General features: G+C 43.8%; 1 long non-coding RNA gene across 2 annotated transcripts in view; it reads right to left on the bottom strand.

Moving 5' to 3' along the window:
• The window catches only part of LOC147013855 (uncharacterized), a 263399-nt gene extending 250686 nt beyond the window's left edge, over positions 1 to 12713 (bottom strand). For both annotated transcript variants that reach the window (XR_015050529.1, XR_015050528.1), the window contains exons 1-2: positions 12578 to 12713; positions 3254 to 3409 (exon numbers count right to left, since the gene is read on the bottom strand). This is a non-coding gene — a long non-coding RNA (uncharacterized LOC147013855). The remainder of the gene's footprint in view (positions 1 to 3253; positions 3410 to 12577) is intronic.
• Positions 12714 to 13170: the final 457 nt, after the last annotated feature.

Here is a 13170-nt window from a genome sequence, read left to right as displayed (position 1 = left end):
ATCTGATTCCGCCTGCCTTCTCGCGTGATGACTCCGCCTTCTCTTCCGGCCCGCTTGATTCCGCCCGCCTTCTCACATGCTGACTCCGCCTTCACCACCCACTCACCTGGCTACACCTAAAGTCCTCCCTCATGCCTGACGGCCTCGCCCTTTCTCTGGATCGGTGCACGTGCTGCGCCGGCACTGTAGCCAAGCAGGAGACGACGCGGCAACTCTCAAGGAGGGATCACTCAGCGGAGCGTCCCCCCAAAACGTACTGGGTAGCACGGTCGGTCAACCGTGCAAGGTATTACGTGACTGTTGGCCTCATCTCCTCTCCTTTATTCTAATTAACTACTCTTTTATTCAGGTTGTGTGTGTGTGTGTGTGTGTGTGTGTGTGTGTGTGTGTGTGTGTGTGTGTGTGTGTGTGTGTGTGTGTGTGTGTGTGTGTGTGTGTGTGTGTGTAATGGCGTGAGTCCTAGCTTAAAGTTAAGATTGTAGAAGATATATCGGTATCAGTCTGCTATTGTAAGTTGCTTGCCTTGCTGTCACACCTCACGGATTTCTATCTCTGCTTATACATTCATTGTGCCACATGCTTTTCCTCACCTGCCTGTTAATAAATGATTGTGTAGAAATTTTCCCAGCTCGTTTTTGTCTTTTCTTTCATTGCTCCAGCATTGTCCATATCTTAGCCTAGCTGGGGCTTTATTCCCAACGATCCGTTCTTCGGGCTGGTACGTCCTTGGCAGTGTCGCTTGGCTGCATCTGACCCGGTAAGGTGACCCGGTTCGGACAAGGCATACCGAGGGTGTGTCTCCCGGTAATTAGGTCATGTGATTAATTAGGTAATCTGTTTAGACGGAGGACCCGAGGTCATGCTTTGAGTTATTGGCGTTCATGGTCGATTGGCGACCCGCCGTGTTACGGAGTTATCGGTGTGCGACGGCCTACGATTCCAGAGAGTCTGGTGGGAACCCGAGATCGCTTCCCCCCCCCCCCTCGTAGTCTTCTCAACTCAACCCTGTTTCCGCAACGACATGTACAGCTCTGGAAAAAAAATAAGAGACCACTCCAAAAAAAAATTAAATCAGCATGTCTACATGTATGGCAGCCATTCCATTCCAGTGTCTGTTGAATTCCAACACAGGCACACCTCATTCTACTTAGTGAGGTACTGATTAGGTGATCACCTGAACCGAATCATATTTAACAAGGAAAAGTATAAAAAGCACTGCTGTGGTCATCACTATCCTCTTGCAATAGGACCAGCTGGATGGAAAAAACAGTAATTACCTAGTAGCTGGATGGCAAAAACAGTAATAAAAAACAGAACCTCAAAAGTAATTGGAATCAAAAAATAACTATTGACAATGCCAAAAGAGTTGAAAAGAAAAATTTTGAGTGAAGAAAAGAAGGGTTCAATTCTGGCTTTACTGGCAGAGGGATACAGTGAGCATCACGTTGCTTCCATCCTTAAAATTTCAAAGACGGCGGTTCATAAGAACAAGGTCAAGCAGCAGACATTGGGGACAACAAAGCTACAGACTGGCAGAGGGCGAAAACGACTTTCCACTGACCGGGATGACCGCCAACTCATTCGAATGTCACTCAACAACCATTGGATGACATCAAGTGACTTACAAAAAGAATGGCAAACGGCAGCTGGGGTGAAGTGCACGGCGAGGACGGTTCGAAACAGGCACCTCGGGGCAGGGCTGAAGTTGTGCAAAGATAGAAAAAAAACCCTTCATCAATGAGAAGCAAAGAAGAGCCAAGCTGAGGTTTGCAAAAGACCATAAGGATTGGACCATAGAGGACTGGAGTAATGTCATCTTCTCTGATGAGTCCAATTTTCAGCTTTGCTCAACACCTGGTCATCTAATGGTTAGACGGAGATCTGGAGAGTCCTACAAGCCACAGTGTTTCGCACCCACTGTGAAATTTGTTCAATCTGTGAAAAAATGTTCAATTCAGAGACCACTTCATCCAGCGTAATGTGACGGTTTTCCCTTAGCATGTGCTCAACTCCTACAACCATTTCTGGTGTGTCGGCTGTGTGAGGCTGTGTGAGGCTGGCCCGAGCGAGCAGTGTCTGCCACACTGGACGCTCCCAGTGTGGTACACAAGTACTCTTTATGGGTCCATAAAATATGACCGCCACTCCCAATGGGTAGGCATCAAAGTGGGCTGTCAATATGTAGCATTTTACGTGATTACCCCTAACACTAACCTGAACACTAACCAAATAACGAAGCCTAACACGAGTCCAGGAGAGCTAATAATAATAAATACATAATAATAATCATTAACACGGGGGCTGGCAGGATGGCCCATAGGTGTACACATTCGCCTTTAAGATGTCTAGCCTGAGGTCGAATCGAGACCCAGGTATAAACTGTCATCCTGGTGTTTCACAGGCAGGGTCATCCATCAATGTATGTGCTGTCCCACAGATTGATGTTAAATCGGGCGCCCCATCGACCGACATTTGTTGAGGGACGTTAAAGATCCCACGGTGTCCTCCGTATGGAGTACTCGAGCTATGGCCAGCACCATGGCCAAATTCCAAATTCAAGCCATAACCTTAGTTGAACATCAGGCCTGGTCAAACGGTTCGTGAAAGACTTGGGCTTAACTTCCTCCGGCCAACCCCACAATAATGTGGGAATAATTGTGGCCATTAAAGAAGAATAAGAAGAATATTAACACACCGCCCTCCGCATGGTGCGCACATGCTCAAACGCATGACCCCCGTCCCCACCACTCCCCTGTCGCTTCCGCAGGGAACGGGTATTCCTCAATTTAAATTTGTAAACAATCGATAATTCAATAGAGTGCATACATAGGATTGGAAGACAGACTGGCACGATAACTTCATGGTTTGTACACTTGCGTTTGAGCTGTCTCGCATGGATTCGAATCTCATATATATATATATATATATATATATATATATATATATATATATATATATATATATATATATATATATATATATATATATATATATATATATATATGGTTGTGTATCCTCCGATTTCAACAATGCCAGACCATCTTATCGTTTTTACCTTATTATGTTGAAGATCAAATCTGCCCATATGATGTGGTATGGGTTACTGCTGTTACTGCTTTACAAGTTCAGTATAAAAGTAAAAAAAAGTTATTTAATCGAATGCATTTGTAAGGGTGATAACCGCCTCTTGTGGACATCATTTATTGATGTGAAATAATCAGTGGAAGTGACGAATATCGACAACAAATTTCACCTTAAGCTGCTGATGGAAACTGGCCAGTGGGCAAATCGATCACTTGCCAGGTGATACATTACACGGTAATCCCAGGGTACCGGAATGGAAGATTGTTGGCCATTTTGTTGATGCATTGATTCTTTTTGAAGAGTCAGATCAACTCTTTAGAATTTCCTGAAAAGGTTGAAAACCCTTTATCAACAGGTATCTTGTTGTAAATAAATAAACAAATAAAATAAAATAAATGAATATACCCAGTATATTGCCTCTTTCGATGACTATATTCAGTTATATTATCATGGTTTGGTAAAACAAATAAAACCAGAGTTGGTGTCAAAGCCACCCAATGCTCGCCTGTTTATACATTTATCATTTTTAAAAGACTAGTCTAATTATATTTTTTATAAAGCATTGCAGTGAAGTCTGATCCAAATAATTTTAAACAATATATGTATTTGTATGTTGTAATCAGTAAACTAGTACACATATTAAATGAATGGCAAGCGTCTACTATAAACAGGCGAGCATTGGGTGGCTTTGACACCATCTTTGGTTGAAATTTAATTTTTTTTTTTTAATCATTTCTTAATTTCAACTTCACTACACCAATAGTATACCCCAAAGGAACCTCCATGACAAATATCAGCATCCTAGTACACATATTAAATAAATGGCAAGCTTTTAAATAACTTGCACCAAAAACTTTAACGTTGATGTGCTTCAAAAAAGTTAAGTTCAAAACAGGTCAAAAATTTAAAACATTTGAAATTATTTTTTAATTCCAACTTCACTACATCAATCAACTTCACTACACCAATAGTATACCCCAAAGGAACCTCCATGCCGAATATCAGCATCCTAGTACACATATTAAATGAATGGCAAGTTTCTAAATAACTTGCACCAAAAACTTTAACGTTGATGTGCTACAAAAAAGTTAAGTTCAAAACAGGTCAAAAATTTCAAACATTTGAAATTATTTTTCAATTTCAACTTCACTACATCAATAATATACCCTAAAGGAACCTCCATGCCAAATATCAGCATCTTAGTACACATATTAAATGAATGGCAAGCTTCTAAATAACTTGCACCAAAAACTTTAACATTTTCACACTCACGCTGATGCTCACGCTGATACTGACGCTCACGCTCATGCCGGGGGTATCACTATAGCTCTCTGTTCTTCATACAGGCGAACTACAAACTTTAAATAACGAGAGTTCAGAGAACACCTGACCCTGCACTGTCTTGAGAAACGAGGACATGGGCGGGGTCTACGAGCGGCAAATTTGATTGGTTGTGATGATGTAACATGCCGAAATATTTTGTCCAAGTACTGCTAAACGGAAAGGGTTTGAAAGTGCGAAAAAATATTATTTGTGTTCTGAAGTGTTCAAATATATAATTTAATTGAAATAAAATAAAGATTTTAAAGATTATAGAAAAAAATTCAGAAGTTTACCGCCGTTGATTTAACACGTTACATTAATTCTTCGTGCCTGTTGTTTGTGTCCTTTATGACATTCTTAAAAATAGTAAGTTTCCTCTTAAGAATGATTTTCAATTTTGTTTGATTGCCAGACAGACACAGAAAAAAAAAAGAATCTAATAACTGCCAGTAAAAAAACAAACAAGTTTGACTGCCAGACGGCACATATGCAATCAGAACAAATTCAGAGTTAAAGTCCTGATAAACGACAGGTTTGTTTTTTTTATTCATGTTCCAATTCGTGATCAAAATATAACATTTAATGAAAATTGTGTAGTTCCTCGATCATAAACTGATGTTTGTGGACAGAAGGATAAACGGACTGACAAAGTGAACCAATTGCTGAACCTCACTTTTCGCTTCGCATGTACGGGGTGATGATCAAATATTAAGGGATGTCAGAGTACCAATTTAAGGCATCATATGTAAGCAGAAATGGTTCCGAAAAAAATGTTTTTGTCCCATAATGAATCCCCTAATTTTAAATTAATTTCTTATTGTTTTATTGATTTAATCCAACAGTTACATTAAAAAATAATGGGGTAGCTGTAAACGACAGTAAACTAACTGCGCGTTGGTTGTGCAGTTCTAAAATGTTAATACAGTACTCCAATATGCGATGCATGATGGATATGAGAGATCAATGAGTGAAAACTTCGTCTCAGTAATGGATTTTCAATGAGTGGATGTAGATCCAGCTGTCGGATGTAAAACGAATCTGAATTTCAAAGCGATTTTTGTCCGGCTTCACTGCTTGGAACTGCAGTGTTTTTACATCTGGAGGTCATTCAGCGCACCATCCTGATGGTGTTTCATTTTACTGGACAACACCTTTATGCATTAAGATTTCGGAGGTAGCACTTCATCATTGGTCCCGAAGTTTCGTCACAAAGCTGCTATTAGCACCATTGTCTGAGGGTGCTGCTGTGCCCCCTGTAAGTTAGAGCACAAATTTGGAATTTGTTCAGGATACCGGCAATACTCCACAAACTCTTCGCGAAGGCCACCGTCGGATATTTAACGTCTTCCAACAAATTCTGGCAGATGAGATGCCCAGTTTAACGTCCATATCTGATGGATGGCACACATATTGATCCTCACCCTGCCTGCGAGACAACAGCATGACAGTTGTAGCTGGGCCGAGATTCAAAACTAGGCTAGGAACCTTGTGCGTACTTCTAGACTCTAGACCATCCTATCAGCTCCTAAAGTGAAGACACTGAAAAGTCATACAACCACTAAGTATTATCCAAAGGCATACGTAGGGCAGGCCAGAGGGCCGATTGTCCCTCCCTGAAGGTCATTTGTGAGTCAGCTCGGTTTTTCATTGATCTGGGTGCAACATGGTATAATTATCCTGAGACCATCTTCAGTTACAGAAGCTTAGTCATTTCATTGTTTCCTGCCTTGTGTGAAAACACTGTATGGGATAAGATTGTTTATGGCGAATGCATATTGGACTGTAGAGTCATTCAATCATGAATCCGGCCCCCCGGTTGCATCATTGCAGAGGTGGTGCTGTGCTGCTGATAAGGGGCAACAACCGATCTCTTCTTCATGAAAGACACCGTGGGATATTTAATGTCCACCAACTTATGCTAGCAGATAGGACACCCAGCTTATGGATCTTCCAAATGACGGCGCACACATTGATGCATTGCGCTTTATGTGAAACACCAGGGTGGCAGTTGATAGCTGAGTCGAGATTCAAACCCAGGCTGTACACAGCTCAGAGGTGAGTGCATTTACCTCCAGGTTATCCTGCCAATCCTGGATTGGTGATATTGTATGATGAACAGACATTTGATGTCTGCCTTCATTTTACCGGGAAATCCACATTCCAATCTGCCACTCACAATATGATCCTTCACGACATCTTCATCACCAGTTTGATCAATCAATCAGCAAATATTGCAGCGACCTCTACTAAAACTGATTTAATTACAAGACTGATAATGGGCTTGGAAAATACTTCCAGACAGAGAGATATCTCTTCTGCAGCAATTTTTAGCACAGGTATGGTTTATACGTAGTTACGTTTCTCAACACATTCACAGCCGCAGTTGCTGTCCCGAGGGGGTTTATTTCCACCCCTTGGTTGCCCGATCAAGAGGGTGCACAGGGAGAGCGAGCATTTAGCTTTGAGCCGTCCAGATTGGGTTCGATTCCTGTCCTCAGTTATAAACTGCCGCACAGGTGATTCACAAGGCAGAGCGTTATATCAATGGGTGAGCTGTCTCTGGGATAGACATGAAGCTGGGGACCCATGTGCTAACATTAGCTGGCAGACGTAAGATGGCACGGCGTTTTTATCGACGAGATGCGGCGAAGATTTTCAGCAGACTGACCAGTGTTAGACCAGGAGCCATAGCTTGGGGGTAAAGAAGATGAGAGTAAAACAGGATAGTTTTAACCCTAAATAGGTGTACTTCTTGAAATACCCATCCATACACCTGTCTAGGGTTAAGGCAGGGGTCTTTCAGTCCGAGAGTGGTTAATGCATGGAATGCTCTCCCCAGATAGGTAGTGGCAGTGGAGTGGGTGGATCAGTTTAAATGGGAATTAGATAGGTAGCTGGATGCAGTGGAGATGGAGGTATTGGCGATATTGGCAGGAATTGCCGGTAGTTTGCCTGAGCGTAGGTGATGTCACTGGGGTTGGGCAGTGCAGGCATGATGGGCCGAACAGTCTCCTCCAGCATCAAAGTTCCTTGTGTATCCTTATATAAGGGTAAGTGAGGTATTGCCAGCACCCTGGCCAGATTCCAGAAATTCCTGCCATAACCCCCAGGACACACTGCATCAGGGTTCAGGGACACAAACGACGGCCCTGAAGGAATGGCGCACACCTGCGGGCCAAGCTCGTGAATGACTCGATGTGCAATATTCATGCATGAGATACGAATGAACGAAACTGCTGGTCGACAAAAACATGGGTAAACATCCATGTTGAATACAGACTCACAAAGCAATACCATTGTGACTTCATATTAATGACAAGCCTTCTTCCCAAGAAGAGAAAAAAACATTCGAATGGGTTCTGAGGTCGTCACAGAGTACCGTGTACTGTCTGTCCATGGTTGTGGTTCACAACGAAGGTGAAACAAGACATGGCAGTGCCATCTAGTGTTGTGAAACGGGAATAAGAATCATTGAACAATGACCTGAATGTTCAAGTATTGTCAAAGTGTCAATCGGTTAAAATTACAGTATGTGGGTCGACTAGTACAGTTTCATGAGGTCCTCCGGTACAGCAGCAACTTAAAAGATTATTTACTTATTTATTTCCATTCAAAATTCAGGCTCATGGAAGAGCGGGCTGGTAGCACGTAAAGAGGTAAGGAACTGATGGTGAGACCTTGTGTGGTCAAACAAGCAAAATAAACCAATGTCACCTGCAGGGTGACCCATATCTTGCCAAAAGGTGACCACGTGTGACTTCTTTAAGGTCACACTGAAGTGAACAGAGCTGCTATCCACCAGGAGCGACTCCTTGAGGAATATCTGCCTACAAGAGATTCCAATGAGAATCGTTCTACAGAGTAACCATGAAAAATATGCGTTTGCCTCATAACATCACCAAATGACGTCACCAAATGACGTCATAATGTCTCAAGCTTGACATATCTAGAAAGCACTCATCGAGGTGTTCAATTTGAGGTACTACACGATATGGTTCCTAAAACTTGAAAATTTGACCTTGGGGTCAAATATGTTTAACCTCAGGCGCTAACCATGAAGGTCAAGGCCAATCGCCACCAAAAACTAATCAGCTGAGCGCCAGACCATATACTACATTCCCATAAAGTTTGGAGATGATTCGATTAAAATTACTCAAAAAATAAGGGTTTCGTCGACCTCCATGATTTACCGCAAAGTGACCTTGACCTTTGACCTTGAACTTGACCTTTATGTGTGCTGAAGGGTATTGTAATAATACTACGATATGTGTACCCACAAGAGTTTCCGATGAGAATTGTGCTCTACAGAGTGATATAAAGGTGAAAATCCAATGATTACAGACAAACAAACAAAAAAAACTTACCAAGTAACAGATTTTGCAAAAACTTCGTTTTGGCAAGATAATAATGGAGAGAGACCCTGCAACCTGCAAGTGAGGGGGTTAAGGGTTGGGTTGGGTTAATGGAGGGGTGGAAAGGATTGCGGGTCGGGATAAGGGATGAAATGAGATGGTGGTGCACCGCATGCCTAAAACCCGGGAGGGACGAGTGGGATTGAACAGTCTGTTGAAGAAAGATCCACAAATGGGAGAAATAATAAAATGGTGAAGGTGTGTGGAAAGCCTGGATTTTATTTGTTTCCATGGTTGAGGCTCATGGAAGAGCTTGAGCAGAATGAAAGGGAACAAAATAGAGAGGAGAAAACACCAACAGCCGAGTAGAAGTGAGAGAGAGACGGAGACACAGAGAGAAATAGAGAGACAGAGACATGGGGGTGAACAAGCTGCACACAAGCTGAATGAAGCCTAAGAAGAAGGAGAGGAAAGCTGGAATAAAACAGAAATTGAACAAACCAAACAACAACTAACAAACAAGAAGAGGTGAGGGAGAGAAATAACAATAACCTGGATAAAGGGAGTGCTTGGGAATGGGGTCATTTGGGGTAGAAGAGATCATGAGTATGAACAGAGGATGACCTGAGGACAAAGGCCTTGAAGAGAGAGTAGCTGTGATCTTTTCAAGGAATGATTTGGCAAGGAGGATGCCCAGTCTCTTTGACTGGATTTGGAGACCATTTGAGGATTTTGTTAACCAGGTGGGGTCACTGGAAGAGCGTGTGCATCCTGGAAGAGCCGAGGAGGGTTGGAGAATTGAGAGAGCATATAGGGAGCTAGACCGGAGAAGAAGAGGCCATCGACGTGTTTGCAATGAGAGAGCATCAGACCTTGGGCTTCGACATCATTGCAGGAGATTCCAATAATGTTGACAGCTTCCGAATTCAGCATCCATAAAATTCAGGAGAGGCAGGTGTGATACTGGGGTACCAACCCATAGGTAACAGCATTACTCCATTGAGTTACAGACAAAGGCCTTGTAGACTGAGAGCTGTTCTGATTTTTTTTTCAGGGAATGATTTGGCATGGATGATGCCCAATATCTTTGACTGGCTTTGGAGACCAGCTTATCAATGTACATGGATAGCCCAGGAGCAGTCTGGTCCAATGTTGAGGCGAGAGGCTGAACCTCTTCCGCTGGCTGACCATGGAAGTAGATGGGGGTGGTAGGTCGGCAGTTCGTTTGATGATCCATCCGGAGAGACAGGGTGAGAGTGAGATTTTCCAGGTTTGAAAGACGGGTGTTGTTTTCCAGGCAGGTGTTGTTGGGAGGGCAGGTTTTGGAGAAGAGGACATGTTCCATTTATCAGACAAGCATTGAATCAATTCCAGAGCAATAGTGGCACAGTTGCTCTCTGCCCAACGTTGGGATGGTGGTACCGTACAACATAATGTGGAGTCATATCCCAAAAGGAGGAAATGGTTTTCCAGAACATGAGAGGTCGTTTATGTAGATCCAGAACAAGACACTGCCTTGGTGGCAATCCAGATCCTACTGTGAGAAGAGAGGGTTCCATTTATAGCAATCCGTTGACTGCATGAGTGGAAGAAGTCAAAAATCCAGGAGTGAAGCTGGCAGCGAGCTTGGCAAGCAGGGCAGGATGCCAGACTAGGTATATTGATATTGGTAGTCTGTATCCAACCACTCAGGTATAGTCAATTTAGACCAAAATGGCATCGGTTTTTATGGCATCAACTAAGTGCAGGATGATCTATTCGGGTCACTATTTACGATCGGATATTTGGTCAAAGCAGGGAGCAGAGTTGTTTGGACCTCATGGTTTGACTCGTATAGCCAGAACAGTATATTTCAGCCGAAAAGCTGAGAAGACTAATGCTTAAGAAATCTGGCAAGCTTTTTGAGTCGCAGGTTCTGATATTACACGAAAGATATGTTGGCATCATCTTTGGAAAAATACATTTGGTCGTAATGAGGGGGGTTCCTACTCCAGGTGATAGGACGCCATTCTTCACGCGGGTGTTGTTGGAAGGGCAGGGTTTGGAGAAGAGGTTACAAGCAGCGGTGGTTTGCGATGTGACAAGGCCTGGGTGGTATTCTGTGTTTGACCGAGCGGTTAAAGACCTGGAAGTTTATGAGTTTCCTTACAAGGAACTTCAACGCAGGAGGCCACTCGTCCCATCAAGCCTGTGCAATGGTTGCCATCCTATGGTGGTTTGTCCGTGATTGATCGTTTTTAAATGCGGAGGGTCAAGCAAGGAAGGAGCACGTACCATTTTTGAAGTGGTTGGTAGGACTCAGCCGGGGTTCGAACCACCGACCCTCGTGACTCAGACAGTCTAACCATTACACCACCCCACCCAACCTGGTAAATGGTGTAAGTTCGGTTCCGAGAGCTGCAGCTCACTCTCGCCAACCTGCATTTTGGCAAAGGTAGTGAGTGTCCCAAACACCCCTCAACATTGGTTGAGGTCTTCCTCCTGCAGTGTCCTGGAATAGGCTGTTTTATGGTTGTTCTTTTTATTGTTGTTTATATGGATTAGTTGTGGTTATGCAGTTCCTCGTGCTGCACCCCAATCCTCGCACCCCCCACCTTCACCCCCTCACCACAACACACCTTTTCCAACCCCGACCTCAGGTTGGTCTTTGGGAGTAAAGCCACCATGACGACAATGTAAAACCTTGCTGATGGGCAGGATTCAAATAACCGATACATATCGAAGTGGGCTCACCATCCTCCGCCCCCCCTTCCCACCTCCACAACCTCCTTCCCGGCATTTGCATTGCACCAAGCACCTTTAATGCATTTCCAGTGCCATTCAATCGTTCTTATCAAAGCCACGGCGCCATGTTGGTCGCATTATCAAAAGCTTCCCACCACTCTCCTGGAGGAAGTATTCTTTCGAGGGGGGGGAGGGGGGCGTGGTGTTAGCTGAGGCTGAAGGATGAGAGCAGAGCTCTCTACATTCGAGCTCGGCCCCTCCCCTGGTACTGGCAGCCCATTTGTCACGCTGACAAACCTGTTAATTTGCCATTCCAGCGGGCACGGCCTCGTTTGCAGTACGCGCGGCTGCACGGCTCCTGATAAGATGCCGCCGCGATGGCAGCAAAGCGGACTGGTTCGACCGCCTGCATGGTCTCACATTCCCCGCCCATGTCCACGCCGAACCTTTCAGTGAAGCACCAAGATCTGCCGTTCGCGCCTTTTTTTTTACCTTATTACCTCGTCGTTCCGCCTCGTAAAACGAGCTGCCAGTGGAGAGGCGTGACGGTGATAGCGAGTCCCGGCACATATTTACCGTGCTGCGGTGTGTGATTAATGCGCTTCGCACTCTCGGCCTGAGTGCCGTGAGCGCACCGGAGGACAGGCGCGGCCTGCTCGTCGATCCTCGTGCGGGCGCCATGTTTGTACCGCGTTTTCAGGACGACGTGCAAAAGAAAAACAAACAGCCGCACTCCACCACCAAGAGGCGATCCGCATTCGGTCATTTGTTACGGACACACTTTTTATGGCGGATTCGTGCACGACGAGAGATCATTGTTTCTGCTTCCGTGTGGGGAGTGGGAACATTAAACGCTCAATTCGGAATTGGAACGCCACGAAGACATCTATTAAAATGTCGAAATTCGAGATATTATCGATAAACACGACACACGTATGTATCCAAGAAAAAAAATGTAAAAGCAAAGAAAGATGAAATCTCAAAAATTAGAAAACAACCAAACGAGCTATAGGAATGACACCACATGACGACGTGGCAATACGACACCACAATCCTCTCACGGATAACCATCACGATATCTTTCGAAATTTCACCTTTGTTGTGGGATTTTGATGGATGAAGAAGAAGAAGAAGAAGAAGAAGAAGAAGAATGAAGAATGAAGAATGACACCACAATCCTCTCACGGATAACCATCACGATATCTTTCGAAATTTCACCTTTGTTGTGGGATTTTGATGGATGAAGAAGAATGAAGAATGACACCACAATCCTCTCACGGATAACCATTACGATATCTGTCGAGATTTCACCTTTGTTGTGGGATTTTGATGGATGAAGAAGAAGAATAACACCACAATACGACACCACAATCCTCTCACGGATAACCATTACGATATCTGTCGAGATTTCACCTTTGTTGTGGGATTTTGATGGATGAAGAAGAAGAATGAAGAATGACACCACAATCCTCTCACGGATAACCATCACGATATCTTTCGAAATTTCATCTTTGTTGTGGGATTTTGATGGATGAAGAAGAATGAAGAAGAATAATGAAGAATGACACCACAATCCTCTCACGGATAACCATCACGATATCTATCGAAATTTCACCTTTGTTGTGGGATTGTGATGGACGAAGAAGAAGAAGAAGAAGAAGAAGAATAACACCACAATACGACACCA

The sequence above is a fragment of the Eptatretus burgeri genome, chromosome 13 (assembly GCF_056783735.1).
Source record: "Eptatretus burgeri isolate ZD-2024b chromosome 13, Ebu_testis_v1, whole genome shotgun sequence".
In the NCBI taxonomy this organism is placed as follows: Eukaryota; Metazoa; Chordata; class Myxini; order Myxiniformes; family Myxinidae; genus Eptatretus; species Eptatretus burgeri.
This window is presented reverse-complemented; position numbering and strand designations above follow the sequence as displayed.